The sequence below is a fragment of the Pinus tabuliformis genome, chromosome 2_2, assembly GCF_031772625.1.
Source record: "Pinus tabuliformis cultivar Carrire ecotype Pingquan chromosome 2_2, CPIR1, whole genome shotgun sequence".
Lineage (NCBI taxonomy): Eukaryota > Viridiplantae > Streptophyta > Pinopsida > Pinales > Pinaceae > Pinus > Pinus tabuliformis.
The window spans coordinates 856,638,073-856,644,321 of record NC_142300.1 but is presented as its reverse complement, the minus strand read 5'-3'; the positions used below and the strand labels follow the sequence as shown (position 1 = coordinate 856,644,321).

Below are 6,249 nucleotides of genomic sequence, written 5' to 3'. Positions count from 1 at the left end.
CACCAAAATCAATTCCCGACACCTGGGAATAACCTTTTGCTACCAACCGAGCTTTGTATTTCTCCACCTTTCCTTCTGCATTTGTCTTCTTCTTGAACACCCATTTGCTACAAATGGGTTTCCTTCCAGCCGTCAACTCCAAAAGATCCCAAGCCTCATTTTTGTGCAAAGATGCCATTCATCAACCATGGCCTCTTTCCAGAGTTTTCCATCCTCTAAATCTACTGCTTCCTTCACAGTTCTTGGATCATTGTCAGTAATAGATAAAGCAAAATTTGAACAGAAAGCAGATGGACTATACCTTTCTGGCTGCCTTCTTTCTCGAACTGATCTTCTCACACCCGGAGTTTGTGGCTCTTCATCTTCTGGTTCCTCCTCTGCTGTAGAGTCTGATTCTTCCTCCTTAAGCTCAAACTCTATCTTCTCAGGTTCCTTGGTTGGACTTCATGTTTAATAACATCTTTTACCTCTCTGAACACCACATCTCGGCTGTACACAACCTTCCTTGTTACTGGGTTCCAAAGCTTATAACCCTTTAAACCATCCTTATACCTAATAAAGATGCACTTTTCAGATTTACTATCCATATTGGTTCTTTTCTCCTTTGGAACATGTACATATGCATCACATCCAAATACCCTCAAATGTGAAAGTGAGGGTTTCTTACCAGTCCATGCCTCTTGTGGAGTCTTATCCTCCAATGCTGATGAAGGTGACCTGTTGACCAGGTAACATGCAGTATCCACCGCCTCTGCCCAGAATTCTTGTCCTAACCCGGCACTACTGAGCATGCTTCTTGCCCTTTCCATCAATGTCTTGTTCATTCTTTCTGCAACTCCATTTTGCTGAGGTGTATATAGAGTAGTCTTTTGTCGTGCTATACCAGACTTCTTACATAATTCTTCAAATTCCTTGCTGCAAAACTCTCCACCATTATCTGTCCTCAACACCTTTATCTTCTTCTCTGTCTGATTTTCCACGAGAGCCTTAAATTATTTAAACCTGTCAAAGACTTCAAATTTCTTCTTAAGGAAATATATTCATATATTCCTTGAGAAGTCATCTATAAATGATACATAGTACACAGACTTACCCAGTGATGGAACCTTCACAGGTCCAAACACATCACTGTACACAAGTTCTGATATCTGTTTTTCCCTCTTACTACCAGAGGGGAAACTCACCCGATTCTGCTTCCCATATACACAATTTTCACAGAAATCAAAATCCATAGAGCTATTACTCATACCTTCTACCATACATTTACCATGAAGTATTCGAAGGCCCTTCTCTCCAATATGTCAAAGCCTTTGATGCCATAGCATGGTCTTTTCTCCAGAGACCACTAGATTTTCTTCTCCACTTTCAGGAACAACAGAACTGTTGCACCCATCAATAACAGTGCTACCTTGCAGCTTGTATAGAGTTCCAATCCGAACTCCCTGCATCAATACCAGTGCTCCCCGAACCATCTTGTAGGTATCTTTCTCGAACATTGTCTTTACACCTGCATTATCCAGCTTGCTTACAGAAATCAAATTTCTGGCCAATGCAGGAATATGTAGAAAACCCGGAAGTGTTCTAACCCTTCCACCTCGCAACTTCAACTTTTTTTTTCCGCGACCGATGATTCTAGCCTTCCTATAATCCCCTAAGAAGGCATCACCACCATCGTATTTCTCATACTCGCAGAACCACTCTTTATGGGGAGTGAAGTGAAAGGATGCACCTGAGTCAATCAACCATGCCTCATGATCTACATGTGTACTTGAAGAATCCAAGTACACATCCCCACCTTCATCTGAGGTGGTTTTTGCCTCTACAGAAGGAGCATCATCAGATCCCTTTCCTTTATCAAGAGCTTTAGATTTACAGTCCCTTTTGAAGTGCCCTTCCTTTCCGCATTTCCAGCACACCACCTTTACAGGTTTTCCTGGAGATTTAGATCTCCCTCTCGATGACTTATTTTTGTTTTTGTTCTGGGACCATCCTCATATAGACAAGGCATCACTATTCTGGCTCTCCATATTTTTTTGTCTCATCTCCTCCGTCAGCAAGGCTGAGACTATTTCATCAAACTGCAAGTTAGTTGCATTGCTACATATTGCAATAACCAGACTATCCCACGAATTTGGTAGAGAACACAACAAACTGATGCACTTATCTCCATCTAAAATTTTAATATCAACAGATGCTAACTGACTTACCATAGTATTAAATGCGTTCAGATGCTCTGTCACCAAGTCTCCATCTTTCATCCTCAGGTTATACAACTTTTTCCGTAGGAACAATTTATTCACCAGAGACTTAGATCGGTACAAAGTCCCTAACTTGTCCTACAAAGCCTTCGTCGTAGCTTCCCCTGATACATTCAACAATACTGAATGTGAGACAGACAATCGTATTGTGCTCTTTGCCTTCTGATCCAACTTCTTCCATTCTTCATCGGACACTCCCGTTGGTTTAGTACCCAGATCTACCGCGATCCATTGATCTTTATCCTCCAATAGATCCTCCATCTTGAGTTTCCACAACTCAAAACTTTGACCATTAAATTTCTCGATCTCTACGTTCCACTGCTCGCCATCTTCTTTCACCAACAGAATCGATCTCACAGATCTCCCACTAAACAGGGTCTACCACATGCCCGAGCGAAACCCCTTAGCAACAAAGGAGTCCCCTTGAAGCCAAAAATGCTATGATACCAAATGTAGGTTTTAACCCCATATAGAAATTACCTGCATACGAATTCTAAAACACAGAAAATAAACAATGCGAGAGCATAACACATAAAACACATATACACAAAGATTTTCCCTTGGATCCCAAAACCGAGACTATTAGCTTGATTTTTCATTATGTTCCTTTCAATGTTATAATACATATTTTTACATGTCGAAGCATCCAATACCATGGACCAAAAACCATCGCATCCAATACCATGGACTGAAAACCATCGCGTCCAAAAACATATGTGAAAATCATGCACAAAACCATAGGTGGGTCCACCCATCCTAACATAGTGTCCAAAACCAAAATTTTCTAGGGCGCTGCCCCGGACCCCATAAAGTGGGGTTATGGGTGCGCCTCAAACCCCCTGTGACCCCCCCACTACATAATCGGTGCAGCAAAGGGGAGCTCTGCCCCCCCCCTCTAACCCCTAGGTTAACTATGTGGGCTAGTCGTGGAAAGAATATAACACAACCCAACATTGCATTATTTCTCTGATATATTTTGCACTTTTATATATTGGCAGGTCAGATATACTACAAGTTGAGCACTTGTAATAGAGCTGACCTACAAATATATAACAATGAAAAGTTTGCCCAAGAAATAACATAAGAGATTGCTATAATATAAATATATTTTATTAAGATCTTCATAAAAACCTTGAGATAGAGTAACACCATACAACTACTCCTTAAGGAAAGAGATCACTCCACAAGCTAATGCCCATCAATACAAAATAATACTTGACATATCTTAATGGAGAGGTTCTAGCCTCTATATAGGCTTCATTCATACAATACCTCGGGTCTCTCAATACCATACATCTAATACAATCTGCTTATCACATTATTCCCTAACTACTTGTGGTCGCTTGCATTACGCGGGTTAACCACTTTATTTATTAATTATGGCCCATTTATTTATTATCCTTACATCACATTATTACCTTGGGTACCTCCATCTGTACCCCATATTATCCCCCCTAGGTATACTACATTTACACTTGTGTTGCAAGGGGCTCGAATATGAGCCTTGTTAGCAATGGTTGAAATAGAAGAGCCCCATGGCCTAAAAAAAATTACAGGCTTCTCAAGCCCTAGGAGAGCCAGAGGATGATGAGGATGAGGAGGAGGATAATATGTCTTTTGCTACGTGGTGAGATTTACCCACCATGTGTACTTGCATCTGGGGGAGAATTCCATTTGATGATACAAGATGGGCGGCGACCTCACCATGACAAATGACTCTTTTGAGTTTTAGGGGGTCATATGTGAACTGGTTCGAAGTTAGTTTCGCTATATGTGGATTAATTTATGATGGGTATAACTACCACTTCCTCACCCTGAAACCCTATTAGTCATATGATTCCTTGCACGTTCCACCAGTTGTATGGCAAATAGATATGAGGTTGTGTGTTATGTCTGTTGTCATATACTATTTTATGACATTTGTCGTGAATGAATCAGCAACTTTGAATCCCTTCAACGCAAGCTCTTAATTCACCTGTTTGTTTGTTGAAGAGTTGTTATTTGCATGCATAGTTAGAGGACTGGCTACTAATTAATGTTTTTCTTATTATACAGGGTGAAAGAAAGTGTGCTGTGATCAAATGAATGAACCACCTCGTGCTCGTGCACATGTTGAGCTTACAAGATTGACTGTTGCAGAGCATTTTCGAGATGTCAAAGGCCTCTATGTTCCATGAACAAAGCTCTTTAGTGGTTAAAAATGACAAATCATTGTTGCATACTCTAACTTAGGAGACGAAAGCCCTTGAAGAGCCCGTCATCCATATTACAAAAACAATAAACTGTGCGGAATCCACAAACCCTCACATTGGGTTTTAAAGGCAATGAAAAGAACTTGATAAAGGCAACAATGAAAGAGGATACCATTGGTTCACCGTCTAATCCACCTAGAATTGATCTAGGAGGCATGCGCTCTAGCATTGAATCAAAGATGTCTAATGTAGAACCCTCAATTAAAGATTCAATATCTATTGTCGTCGAGAGAAAGCCACGGAAACAAGGGAGAAATCATGCAAATGGACATGAAGAGCCTCTTAATCATGTTGAGACTGAGTGGAAAAGGCATGAGAAATTTAACCAAAAATTTTACGAGCTTCATGCCATGGTTCCTAATGTGTCAAAAATGTACAAAGATTCTCTACTTGACGATGTCGCTGCTTATATCAAAGATCTCTGTTCCAAACAACAAGATTTGGAGCCTGAGAGGGTTGAATTGTAGGTCAAATTGACATCATAAAGAAGGAATTATTGATGAATTCTTTGAAGTTGGTAGCTAAATAAGCAACAAATCTTTCACGCATTGGCCTTAAATGTTTTAGCGAGGGGAAATCCCTCAACTTGAATTCAAAAGTTCACATTGTTGACCGAGAGGCGATAATAAGAATTTAAAGGACTAAACAAAATAATCTTGTTGTAAGACTAATGACAACACTATAAGAACTTGATTTGGAAGTCCTCCATGCAAGTATTTCTACTATGAAGGATTCATTAATTATCTAGAAAGTCATTGTTAAAATTACCAGAATTTTGTATACAGGAGACCAACTTCATTCCTTGCTTTATAAGAAAGTAGTTAAATCTTTGAATTAAGTAGTGGAATATCACTACAATATTGAGAATTTTCCTTTGCACGTTTCATTGTGAATTGTATTTCGGACATGAAATGGTGATGGTTTCCTCCAACACCATTTTCACAATGAAAACACCATTTTCACAATGAAAACACCATTTTGTAACATAATTCAATATTTTTTGTAGAAGTAAAGGACAAGGACTGTGTAAATATGAAAACTTAATGTTGCTTATCCACTAAATCAACTTGTTCTGACATGTATTTTATTCTTACAATGACAAATTAGATGCAAAGAGCATTGTGATGGTCTTCCCAAAAAACAGCACTGACTTCAAAAGGGTTATTATGAGATAATCCCCTCATCTTTATCATGCGGAAAGCAACTCTAGAAGCCCACAATGTTTTGTCAAGATGGTTTTACAAAGGGAACACAATTCAAAAGCTAAAATGTCCTTTATGTGGATTGTTCATTTACAGATAGGTGTTTGGAAATTTCTCAACTTTGCAGAGATTGGTGATTTCAATGTAATTGTTGGACAAACAGGGTGGTAGTTTTGTTTTTGGTCACAAATTGGTTAATGTTTATCATGCATGCATGAAGTTTTTTTTTTTTTGGATAAAGCAGCCAAAATTTCCTTTAGTTCATAAATCTTCTTAATACAAAGCAATTAAGATATATTTTCGACTGTGTGCAAGTAATGAAATATTCAAGGGTTGTTTTAGAATTTGCATTGGTCTCAGCATGATGTTGGTAATTTTTCCTATCTTTTCCCATTAAGAAGGTCTAGTCTGTGTATTGGCCTTTTTTCGGAAATTTAGTAATAAATAATTTAATTAATAATTTTCCCCATGAAGGAGAGTTGGAGTATGATCTCTGTGTTCCTTGCTTTGTAGATATGTGTTTTTTTATTTATGATG

At 38.8% G+C, this 6,249-nt stretch overlaps 1 pseudogene; it reads left to right on the top strand.

The window, feature by feature from the left end:
* Window positions 1-4,409: 4,409 nt before the first annotated feature.
* On the top strand, window positions 4,410-5,348 carry LOC149195672 (transcription factor MYC4-like; annotated as a pseudogene).
* The last annotated feature ends 901 nt before the right edge of the window (window positions 5,349-6,249 follow it).